A 12,950-nucleotide genomic window follows, 5' to 3' on the forward strand; every position below is an offset into this window, starting at 1 on the left:
GAGACCAGGGTACGTTCTTCGTCAGCATTACCTCTATAGATGAATAGGTCCGGGAGCTCCCTGCCCGGTAAACAGAAAAGGAGCCACCCGCCGGAGCTTTACCTGGGCTCCGACGTCCACCGTTTGAGGTTTCTGTAATTTACCATAAAACATCTACCAACGGTAGATTATAGCATCTGTATGGGGACTTGGGGCCGCGGTGTTGCCAATACCGTAACGAAGATTACTAAGGGTTTCTCGTGTGGTGTAAATGCCTCCTGATAGCGTCAAGCAACCTCTCGAGCTGCTGTGTGCTCCTCTCACGGCACGAATACCGACCGCGTGCTCGCAGTTCGGATGCGCTAGGAGCTAAAATTATTAATGGAAGTTCACACAAATGCATGTAATCTCTCTTCTTCTCCGTCTCGGCTGCCGATCTTGTGGCCCCCGTCGGCATGGGCAGACATGGAGAAGTGAGAGTTCCTAAATCCGGGATTTTGCTTCCTTGTACTGAAAAAAAAAGAGTTCAAACTCATGCGTTTCCCGAATGCCACTCAACCAACGACCATTCATGGATCATGCAATGATTTACCATTAGCAAAGAATACCTATTTAAGTTAACAAAGAGTGTGGTAAAATATATATCACTTGTCTCAGTATTCACTGTTTTCATTGACCCGTGTTTAAATTCAAGTGAGGACCTATGGGTAATCGTGCTGGGTTTCGTCGACAGTGTCGCTTTCCAACCACATTCAAAGGGGGATCGGCACACAATTCTTTATTGTGAGCAAGATACTTCAGACACTATTATGCAACACACTATTGACAACAGAGTAGAGAGATAGTTAATTGCTTGTTGCCAACTGTGACTGTGCAAATACAGCTTGAAAATACAAATACCATGACTCATGATCACTCGAGCATGGGTAAATTACAAGCCAATGTACAAACTCACTCTGACGTTTTCTTTTCGCTGCCTTTTAATGTCTCAGAATTTTTAAAAATCACCGGTTGCGAAGTTGGATAAAGTGGTGTTGCAGCAGAAATACTTAGAACAACACTGAGAATCAGAAAAAGCAATGTGAAACTCATTGAGCTGCGAAGAGGCTGCACGTTTTTTCCCAGGTGCTTGGCTTAGGTTTAGAGTTTATTATAAATTACGTACCCAATTTGTAAACTGGGCAGTATAGTAAATGTAATTAGGTACGAAGCATCTCAGCAATAATAAACATTTATACCTAAATTTATTTCGAAGAACCTTGACATCACGTTCAGCGAAATTACTTGAGATATTTCCAGAACACTCAAAAACGGTTGCGTCATTAGTGCCCGTGAAGTCTTCCACACTTTTGAGAAGTGGAAGGCTTGTTAACGTTGTACAATGCAGAAAAATAAAAATAGAAATAATGTTGTGATCGAAAAGACCACGTGTGACGAACAGGTAGTACGATTTAAAAATCCATCTAAAAAAACTCTTTTTGGCTGCAGAACTTCTTTGAGAGGATTGTGTGAGTATTATATTAAATGTGTTATCACTGTCACAGGAATTTGATCCTGTTCACAAACAGTCCCAGTAAAGCTGGACAGGTTAAAACTTTAAAGTACGTGGAGCGTATTTTTACTAAAAAAGGTCACAAATTATTCACATTCACAAGCAAATCGGTAACAGAATCAGGTGGTTTTTACACACCGATAACATTGAATACTTTCCAAGAGAAAAGCTATGAGCCCAAACTTTCATTGGCCACTGATTGCACGAGCACTCCGGCTTTACAATATTTGTTTATTACCTGCAACACCACCTCTTGTGGCCCGATGTCTTTGGGGCAGTGTAGAATGAATTCCAATTTTTGATGCTGATTGGAGTTTGCGTTCCCGATGAAGGTATCGTGATCGACTTGCAATTTTTGACAAACTAGTTACACTTTTTTCAGCAGCTTTCTTGGTTTTGTCTGTTTTAGAAAGCCTTTACTTTTTAGGACTTAAACCAAGAAACCCATCTGGATTTATATTTTAGTAGTAATCTTGAGCTATCTCGCATTACGGGGATAGTAACCAATTCTTTGAAGTCAACGAAATTCAAAACAACCGGCCATATTTCAGTTCGTTTGCCTACCAGACTTCCAATTAACCTAGAGATGCCCCCTTAAATCTTAATTCTGCATAAATGTTTTCGTGACTACTTTTAGTTAAATATGTTATTCTTTTTCTCGTGGTCTGCCGTGACGCCTAGAACGACGATATTAAAACGTTCGCTTTGGTCTTGATGGCCCACAAGGTTACACCTTTGAGATTAAACGAATGTCGAAAACGAGCTTACGGCATTCCTAGTGTCCCTTAGTCTTCGTAGATAGTGATTTCATCTCGTTATCGTGAACCTCAACTTGTAAAAACAGGTCTTCGTCTACAGGAACAGCGTTTTGGTATTTTCTTTATGACTGCCGCTTAGCCTTGTAATGTAGCTTTCCCATCCAAAGATTGGAATGTCCATTCGTGGTTTGATTTCAAACCCTCCAGAAAGAAACAATTCTGAAACAATGAGCTTCTGACGTACGGTGCTGCCAGTACATGAATAACATACAAAACAACTGCTCATTTGAGTTGTTTAAAAAGGCATAATTTCTCCATGCGACCATGGAGTGATTTTCTTCATGCGATCGTAATGTTCTGTCGAACCAATATTTTTGACGAGAAAAGTGGTGGAGTGCATAATTTCTTTTAAACGCTAGAGACACCTCGGTACAATTATTTTGGCTTGATCATCAATTGCGCAATGGCCAGCTGCTGACACGCGGCAAGGCCTCTGACGTGGGAGACAATAGGAACCTGTTTCTGGATGGTGGCTGACCATGGAAGAGCACCCAAGAAGGTTGGTTCACAGTGAAAGGTACCGTCGACTGGTTTTCCCACCCTTCCTTCTGTGGGCTTCATTGGTGGTTAAAATACCTTTTATAGTAGTAGTACTAGTTCAACCTCTACAAAAACATCCATAAAATTCAATATGTATGCAGGTAACTCAACTTTTTTGTATAATTTTGAAAACAAACTAGCAGTAACCCCTGCGAAATATATGACGCAAGTTCTCGGTCACAAAGTGCTGTATGAACATATGTGAGCCTATTTCTTTTAATGAGGAACTTTCTCAACTCGAGCCAAATATATATATATATATATATATATATATATATATATATATATATATATATATATATATATATATATATATATATATAAATATATTTATATATAAATATATTTATATATATATATATATGTATATATAAATATATATCTATATATATATATGTATGTATGTATTTACTCCATTGAAAAGATTTCTTACCTCCGTGAAGAAGCTCCTTTGTAGGATTTCTGAGTGAGGTATTGAGCAGTGAGCGGCTCTTGAGTAGCTGCTTCAGATTTTCTTCAAAAAAAAAACAAACTCAGTGAGCAATCGCAATTTTTGATTCAGCGAAATTACGCAATAAGTTACAGGGATGGGAGAATTTGCGTACTGAACAATCGCCAACCAACTCTAATGTTCTCTTGCCTGTGTGGCTTAATGTTGTACCTTATTCCAGTTCTAATTTTTAATACGCCAACAATACTATTGAAATATATCATTAGTAAAGATGCAAGGCAAATACGCATGACATATTTAAGGGGAGACAAAGTTACCCCCTAAAGCACTGATAAATGCTCTTGCAGCATTGTTTCACTTTTCGAACAAAAATGCATTAAATTCTAAACCTGGTACTTCTACGTCGCGTGTGAAATAGCAAATCATGTTACATAGCAGCTCAATATCATTATTTTGCAGTGTAAATTCTAAAGCAGAGAACCTCAAAATTGAATTCGTTGCGCAAGAAAAGTATCAGCGTTCTATTGTACCAGTGTGTAAATAACAAGCCAGTGTTTCGTGTATTTTTGACAACCAAATTTTCGAAACGGTTGCCCTAATCCACATATTTGGAAATGAAAACCATTTCGAGAAATAAAAAAAACTGATTCGTGTAGACTTAACCGATTGGGTCCTAAGGTAAAAAACAAACACCTCAAAGACATACTGAACTAGCAATATTGATTGTGGGGTTTAACGCGCCGACGCAACGCAGGCGATGAGGCGCGCCGTAGTGGAGGGCTCCGGATTAATTTTGACCACCTGGGGATCTGTATTGTGCGCCGAAATCTCGTGCACACGGGCGTTTTTGCTTGTCGCCTCCATCAGAAAAGCGGCCGCCGCGGCCGGGAATCGAACCCGCGACCTCGTGCTCAGCAGCGCAACGCCTTAGCCACTGAGCCACCGCGGCTGGTTACTGAACTAACAAACCGTTGGCATTGTGGTGTATATTATTTTATTACTATCTATGGTGCCTTAAAGATATTACGAAGCCACGTAGTTTTCTGTCTGTTTACGCGGTATAAGCACTCTCACTTAACAAACCGGCAGGCGACACTTCATTTTCTTTGGGGTTTCTCTCATGAGGCACTTTGCTGAATATATTATATACACCAATACCCTTTTTAGGGCGCAGTAAAAAGGCAAAGTAATTCATGAACGCAATCAACGTAGAAAGAATACTTTCTTGGCACTTCTAAACCCGCCCGCGTGGTTAAAAGGAGAAGCCCTGCTATTGTAAATCAGAGCACAGGAGCCTACTGCTGAAGTCTGCTTTTTTGCATTCTTTTCTATGTGCACAATTTATTTCCGCAGCCAGACTAGAGACACTTCATGCCAAAGATTTTCCAGAATCAGAGTTCTGCGACATTGCGCCTCAACTCATGGACTAAACCGATATTCCGGAGACAGCCGCAAGAGACTCTGGTGAAGCGAGGACAGAACAAGACTGAAGATACTGGATGCGGCAGAGTTTGGCCACTGAGCTACTCAACAGTAAAACATTGGTTAGCGAAAGGCGTCCAGTGCCCCACCTCGTCTAGAAAAGCTAGTAGAAACACCGTGACTTGCTAAGTGATCAAGATGCTTCCTTAAGACGTGACACTTTGGTGAGCGCTAAGCCTTGTTTTTTTTTTCATCTGGCGAGAAATATGGTGTCCAACTTGATCCTGAGAAGATCAAAGCTGCGGCCGATTTCAACCAAACACGATCAGTGTGAGGGCTCCTCAGATTTTTGTTGTGTGCCCAGACTTTCGCCGCTTTATAAATTGGTGTACGAAATTGCACTCGTCAAGTAGGCAGCTTTCACCCGACATCGTCCCATTTTACTACACGCCTGAATATAAAGCAGTGTTTCCTCAGTTGAAATTTCTTCTGAAATGATACCAAAAATCACCGTCACTTTGAGTGTTCTACGCCAACTGAGATACACGCTGCCACCAGTGGTCTTGTGTATGGGGGGGGGGGGGTGCGGGGGTAATCGTGCAACAGGCTAATCATGTCAAACATGTTGTCGCCTATTTAACATAAACTCTGAGGAAATTAAAAAAAAACAACGTTTTGCTAAAACGGAGCAATTGTTCAGACGTTATTTTGCAAAGGAGAGGTTTCGTTCTATTATCTGCGGGCGCAATATATTTTGGTCCCTGACCACCACCCTCCGTCGTTTATCAATGAGCGTTGTGATCCAATTGTTCGTTAGGCCACTGGTCTTGCGCCTGAAATATACTGATTTCGTTGCATGCCCTAAAGTGGGTGAAACCATGCGGCTGCTGCCCACCTGTCTCAGCTTTTCGGACTCTGTGCAGACGGCTTTTTTTACTCAACGACCATCACCCTCAGACAAACGCATTGACCGGCCGAACAAACTCAACGCTTTCCCATACGCTCATCATGTTCTGCGATTTTGAAAAGAAGATGGATATCAGCTGCTGCCATTTCTAACTTACGGGTACAACGCGGCGACGCGTAAAGCAGCAGCCGTTGTTGTTTCTCTACGATCGTACTACCCGCAATTCTCTAAATTTGATTCAAGGTTGCCGTTAATGCTGTGCAGCCAAACCTGTTGCTACTACGCGTTGCCTTCCGACAGAGTTCGCCGCCATGAACGGCATCACACTGTGGCATCGCAGACGTGCTCCGGACAGTGCTACGCAAGTCGGCACTAATCTGGCTATTACGGCAATGGTGATTGTAGAATCTGCTTGAAAAGGTCACAGCCCCATCGCCGTCGTCCGCCACAGGCCTCGTGAGCCCAACCATTTCCTGTAGTGAACTTATCTTAATCTCCAATTGCTTGCATCATCGTCAAATCTCCTGCTTGCTGAGCGCCCGCGTTGATTCTTTGTTAAGCAGGCCTGGATGGTCACCTCTCTCCCCCTGTGACGCTTGAGTCTGGTCCCTGGGGGTCGAAAGATTCCACAGTGATATCGTCTTGGTGGGGATCTCCCCTCCAAAAGCGACCTGTGCAAGAAGTTTCTGTAGCACCTCAAGGGCTCATTTTTAACGTCGTTCGCTTCAGTATTGTGACTTGCGTTCTTTCAAGGCTGACTAAGTGAGCACACGTGGGCAGGAAGTAGAAACGTGCTCACAGCTCGCATTTAGGCCATTTTTATCGTGGTGTAAACAGTGCCACACACTGCGGACTTCCACTGTGAACCGTGGAATTGTCACGGTTACCGCATGGTTTGGCATGCATATTACAAATAGGCAATCCAAAGTCTAGGATTACAGACGCAAATGCTCCCCCTGTCATGAGGGTCCTATAAGCACCGCGTCCAGTTCCTGCTAGTAAATACCCGCCCTGCCTAATGTCAATATCATTAACCTACTATTTTCCTTTAATCACCAATACCAACATTATCACGAAAGATATTTACCTGTGCTGGTGTAAGTGACGTAAAATACACCACATGTGCTATTTTCATTCTGGTAAGCCAGGGTTTCTGCTTGATTGGAAAGTCCTCCTCCTATTTGGGGAAATCAAGGTTTTTTACCATAACTACAAGGATACAATTACAATGACCTTTTATTCACGCCCAACACGTGTCTACGCAATTAAATACACAGAAACTATTTTCGTCTGCTATCTTTTTCTTCGTGTTTGTTTGAATAATGCCAGTCGTTGTAATTATTATTCATATTTTTCTAATAAATCAGCAAAACCGTTAAACTTCCGCTGTTATGACTAAAATGGCTGGCATTGTAAAGTACTGTTTTATTAATTACGTTGAATGGCGACATCCTACTTTTTCTTGAAAAAAAAGTGAAGCGAGCAGCCTTGTATTGCATACCTAAAAAGGCGCAAACACCTATGCATTGGCCAATTAGTTTTTCTGATTGTCATTGGATGAATTGCTTTTTACGTAGGTAAACATTGGAACAGCTTGCACTAGTGGTGCAAACCTTGTGAAAGAGTAGGTGTGGTGGCGCTCTCCCATCGTGCGAGACCTGGGACATGCACCTAACACAGATTTTAATCTTCTCGCCTAAAGTTCGCCATGCAGGCCCGGATCGTTCTGTCTGCATAAATTCACATCACTTCCGCAGTTCACCGCGTAAGCACGCGATATACCCTGCGGTAACCAGCATCGCAAAGTCGGGGTATTTAGCGGGGCTTGACGTGCCTGCCCCGTTTAGGTGGGAACGTAAGTGAACTTTCTAGAAGAACAGCGCGTCAAAGTTCACGCCACAAACGCTGTGTTAATCGTTCAGGAATGCCCAGCTGGCCATCGCAAGAGCTCTTCACAACGCATACGCTCCAGTGTACCCAGTATTATTCCGTGGTATTTTTCTGTGAGCTCGTCACCTGGCGCAAGCACACGCACAAACCTGGACGACGCCTCTTAACACAAGACTGTGTATAATGGTTAGCAAAGTGACGTCACGTGTTTAGGGGCGCTGCTGAGGCTGGGCGGAGCCATTCCAAGGCTAGCAAAGCAAGCGCGAGGCTAAGCCAGGGGTGGCCTGCGAGGTTCCAGTATTTCTGGAAATACACCAAATTGAAGTTTCTCAATTTAGTGCAAGGTAACGTCATCGCTCCGCTAGGTTATTTGGTGCAACGGATTGATTACGCTTATTTTAACTGCTTTTGCAGCCTCAAAGCAATGTATATTTTTCTTCACTAACCAAGTTTACTTCAAACAATGATACCCTGCATGCAACATAAACAATTATATAACGTCAAGACGCAGTCGGTGAGTGTTGACCAACGAGCGCCAATGATGCGAATGCGGTGTTTGTCCTGGTTGCGTCTGTGTTTCTGCACAGTTCTTTGAGTCTGTGAAAATCACCGACAACGTTGGTGATCAATGAAGATTTTTGCGCCAGGACGAAAGACTCTCCGAATCAAATGGCGTGGGCTTTGCGGCATACGAAAAAAAGTTTCAGCTCACATTTCCTTCTATACTTTAAGAGGTATGTCGCTCTAGCGTTACTCCGAAGTGGAAGGATCGTTTTTGAACGGCGGCGTTTCATTTACCATTTCTGGTTCTGAAGTACAGAAGTTCAGTGGTGATAGCTCGGGTAGCCGCAGTGGGCTTATCACCGCGAGAAACTCAGATGACATCAGCGCTTCCGTGGCATAAGAGATGAGCCTGACTAGTTGTGGCTGTGGTGTTTCGGTCAGTTCACGAGAAAAACAACAGTCGCAAAGTTTAAAGATTTCGTCGTGGTTGCCTGACTGAACATTTAGGTTTTTTAACAGACAAAAAAAGGAGAGAGGGGGAGATTGTAAGAGCAGTGTGTACGCTGATTTAGGTTGTTTGACCGTTTGAGAAAAGCAGATAAGCAGGTATTAGGACCGGTGGCTGGAACCAGATATCCGGAAGCACAGCATCAGCTCACGCTGATGTTCTGGTGACCAGCTGGTCAGGGCAGCCTATCGTGTGTAGAAAAAATTAACTATTTTATGTTTGGGTTGTTCACCCCTGAGCCTATTCTTGGAAATAACAATGTTTGGCATAAGAGAGCGGACGTTTGGCGGTATTTAGCGCAATTTTAGGTTAATGTCGGACAATTTGTACCAAATACCCTCACCCATCTACATTGGTAAACATATGAGTCGGAATGTATTCTGAGCTGATTCTACAATATTTAGGCGATGAGATCCCCTTGTGGCACTGGGAAGGATAGCCTTCCTAGGCGTAGGTTGAGGAAACGTTTAATATTTTTCGGAGAGGGGAGCGTGATAGTCGTGGTGAACAGGGAGTACGGTACCCAAGTTCGATAGGATCTTCGTCGGCTACGTTGTGCCCTTTCTGACTCTTGTGTCCGTGTGGTAATGTAATGCGTACTTTTATAATGTTTCTTGGAGAATTATTCTCATGCGCTTAGCTAGTCTCTGGCACCCAAGAGGCTCACGGCCTATTAGGCATGTGGAATAATTTTGAAGCATCTATTCAATCATTCCACTAGAAAATCAGAAACAGCAATAATTTCCGTGGGTATGTATTTTTACGGTAATGCAATAAAACATTGCCTTGGTATTCCAGCGCGACAATTGTTGCCTTCGTACTTTCGAGCGCCCCTACGTCGCCGTAAGCTGTTGTTTTCGTAGTTTTTGAAATTTCTCAAAGAAATTTCATCCTTGTTTGTCGCCTTTCATCTAATGGGCTTTGAGCTATGTGCTTTTGTAGCGCATGAATGTTACAAAAAGTCGCTGGATCGAAGAGATATTCATTGTAACATCCATAGTTTGTCTGTCTGGAATCTTGCCAAATTGTGTACGAGGACCAATATAGGTTTCGTTCTTCCAAGACGCTCTTTTCGTGGTTAAGTAGTGGCGTATATGGTTTATTCAAAGGTATTACGAAACACAATTGAACACATTTGGGGTGAGTCTGAAAATAGGGAGTTAAGGGCTGCCGTATAAGTTGCTCTGAATGTGGTAAACATTTGGCCTTCATCAGAGAGGGAAAGAGCGTTCTGATATTGCCGGTTGTTTCATACCTTACTCATATTTAGTGCTTGCACGAGCGGTTTTATTTTTCTGTTATTCTTGCACTTTCCCTTTACAGGTGTTTTACAATGCCGGGTAATTTTCAATCATCGCTCCAATTTTGCTAATTTTCAAATCGACTCAGCCGCATCGCCGTACTTTTATGCTGATGATTCTTACGTGGCTTTATTGGGCGATCACAAGCTGCCTACGTTTTTAAGTTATTTAAATTTACTGCAATGCAACAATCGTCAGTTCACGAATAGAGCTAACGGTCTTGACACGAGGACCAAAATTGCGTTATCAAAAATTCTTATAAATAAATGCCCCATAGCGAAGTTTGTTTTTATCGCTCCATATTTTAGTTCATTTCTGAATGCTGTGAAACCTGGCAATATAACTTTTTTCTCTTCCTACGCAAGGTGGAAAAATGTTGGAGGCGTGATCGTTCTGTATACGCTTTGCCACCGGCGTTGTTTTGAGAGGCGCTTTGGTGGTTGCGTTAGTTGCAGCCACTACTCAGTGCGTGTAGAACAAACTTCGGTGCGAGGGGAAGTGTCCGATCAAGTTGTATACTTTCTTTTGCCTCTGCCGTATTACCCTTTCTTCCCTATCTACAATCTCATTGCTTCTGATTTGCATTCCCGATTCCGGCGAGCCCATGTATATCGCGGCGTCTGTAGTAGTTTTGAGTTACAACAAATTACACAGTTCTATTGACTCCCGATGATCACGCCTGATAGCTGACGGCTGCCACCCAAAAAAAACATGCCTAACAACGCCAGCTCTCAAAAAGACACTGTTGGTGTAGAAAAACTGAGAAACGGCTCCAGTGCAGCCAGACATTTGGAATAAAACAGGAATGCGAGCAAAGAAAATGCATGTCTTAGGTGTAATACTTTCTCTTAGAATGCATAGACGCGATGGTAGAATAAAAGGGTGTTCCAAACAATCTAAAGTCAGTAATCAGGTGTAGTAACTCTTGACACCAACCATGTAGGTATATTCCGGCGGTGTGCCTTATAATAATGTGCAGAGGTCACCGTCGGTAAACCTCGTGCTTACGTTTGTGAAGACATCGTTGATTTCTGTAAGGTCCAAAATACAGTTGCAAAATATTCTAACTTGGTCCAAGTCATCGAATTGCCGTCTGAACTCACCCACCATTACACAGGGAGCTTAACACACCATGTGATATTCGGTGTTTCGTAGTAGGAGTTTGCAGTGCCCTTAATGCACCAGCTGCTTATTCGTGGAACTCAAGCAAGTTGGCGAGACTTCTTCACACGTTGTCGGCATCCTTGGATATTCGTGTTGAGGTCGTAGCCTTCTGTGTGTATTTAATTGGTTTCAACATCGTCTTTGGCTGTCTTTCAAAGTCAAGCTCGACTGAAGTCATCAGCCAAATTTCGTGGACTTAAGTACTATACCTGAACATGGCATAGAGGAGGATCGTCTTCTTCAGGTGTTGGACTAGTTTGTTTGTTTGACGTGATACACCATTGCTTCTGACGGCCTCCTATGGTATGGTGCAGAAAGCCTTGCATAAGCTCCCAATTGAAACTGGACTAACCGGTCAGAAATTAAGCGGTCAGCAATTCCTGACCGCGGTCAGCAATTACGACTTCGGGGCTCCTCCTTACCACACAATGTTGTGGATGAAACATTTAGCGAATAATAATACAGTACCCCTAGGAAAAGTGACCCAACCGACTCAGCACGTCATACAGTCTGTGGCTACAGAAATCCACCTTTTTCTCGTGGTGCAAAAATCGAGCCCAGTGGGCCATTACAAATTATTGTTCGGCTGAAATGTACCACGATGACCTGGCAAGGCAGGAGTGTCCCAACGGAGGCCTTTTCTGTCTGTGGTAGTTAAGGCAGCTGTGGGCGTCTGTGGTTGCGATTGATGTACGTCGGGATTAGGAGCAATTTTGTTTGACCGTCTCGAGCGCGGGTGACCTGCCCAAGTATCATTGGATGTTTTGTAGTGCACGCTTTGAAGAATTTGTAGCGGATGGTGCGGGTATGACTGCTAGGTACTTCACTTTAGTTCTAAAGCGGAAGTTGTTTACAGGCAGCAAATTTTTACAAACAATGCAGTGAGTTGGCTAAAGCCCTTCTCATGACCAAATTTGGGACCTCCTTCTGTACTAATGTACCTCCTTTGGGACCTCCTTCTGTACTAATAACTATGTGCAATGTGTATGTACCGAAAAATGTTCAATAAATCCTTGAATCCTTGAAGTTGCATTCTTTGAGGTAGCCATTCATGAAGCGCAACTGGTGGTCGGTACGCTGCTTGGCTGATGTGTTGTTTTAGTCACGGCGGTAAGAAACCCGCATCTTCTTCGGGGTCATAGCGCGACTAGTGAGCTCAGGGCATTACGAGCAGTGGGCGGTTGCATTTTTTCTGCCTAATTTTGAAATTATGGTCATGTCAATTGCCGCAGTCACCGGCTCCATTACCAACGCAGTAATGGAAGCGGTCATTTGTGGGCAATTCGTGCACAGGGACGTAGTTTGTTGCTTTATTTCGGCGTTCTCGCACCATGGAAACAGAAACGGATCAAGCTATCCAACAAAGAAACAAGCATGCTAGAGAATACCTCAAATATTGTTTTTATAGTGCGTTTTTTCGGTATTCGTTATTTACCGTAACAAAATAATTGATTTATTACTGACACTTGTAAATTGGGCCGGTAATAACCTCAAAATAAAAGTCTACTGGCAGTGTGTGTCAAATGTTTCAATACGCCCCTTTATTGCTGGCTTGTTATTTATTCCTTTCATTTATATTTGCAGTACCATGTGCCCAGGTAGATTTTTTTACTTGCAGCACACTTTATTGTTATAAATATTCCTTTTTTTGATCAATTATTTTTAGGTACGCTTTTTAAGGTCCATTTAATTAAAGTTTCATTACAATACACACACAGGTAGAACTCTGCATAGTCTGTAAAATTAAAGTCTGATCCACAAAGCGGCAACAAAAGTGTCCATTGTACTTCGCTAAAGTCAATGCAGATTTAAAGCAACAGCAAAATGCAGCAAATATTGACAAAGGTATTAAAAATATCATGTGTCAAATATAAAACGCCATTTAGTGACAAAAAGCTGACTCGTTTTATGGCT

The 12,950-nt window shown here is 42.7% G+C and overlaps 1 long non-coding RNA gene across 1 annotated transcript in view; it reads right to left on the minus strand.

Annotated features, from left to right (window-relative positions):
• The window catches only part of LOC144141353 (uncharacterized), a 74,571-nt gene that overhangs the window by 27,125 nt on the left and 34,496 nt on the right, over positions 1-12,950 (minus strand). The window contains exons 4-5 of the long non-coding RNA XR_013316543.1: positions 6,757-6,846; positions 3,323-3,403 (exon numbers count right to left, since the gene is read on the minus strand). This is a non-coding gene — a long non-coding RNA (uncharacterized LOC144141353). The remainder of the gene's footprint in view (positions 1-3,322; positions 3,404-6,756; positions 6,847-12,950) is intronic.

This window comes from Haemaphysalis longicornis, unplaced genomic scaffold (assembly GCF_048455015.1).
Source record: "Haemaphysalis longicornis isolate Haplotype H1 unplaced genomic scaffold, Haemaphysalis longicornis Haplotype H1 scaffold_6, whole genome shotgun sequence".
In the NCBI taxonomy this organism is placed as follows: Eukaryota; Metazoa; Arthropoda; class Arachnida; order Ixodida; family Ixodidae; genus Haemaphysalis; species Haemaphysalis longicornis.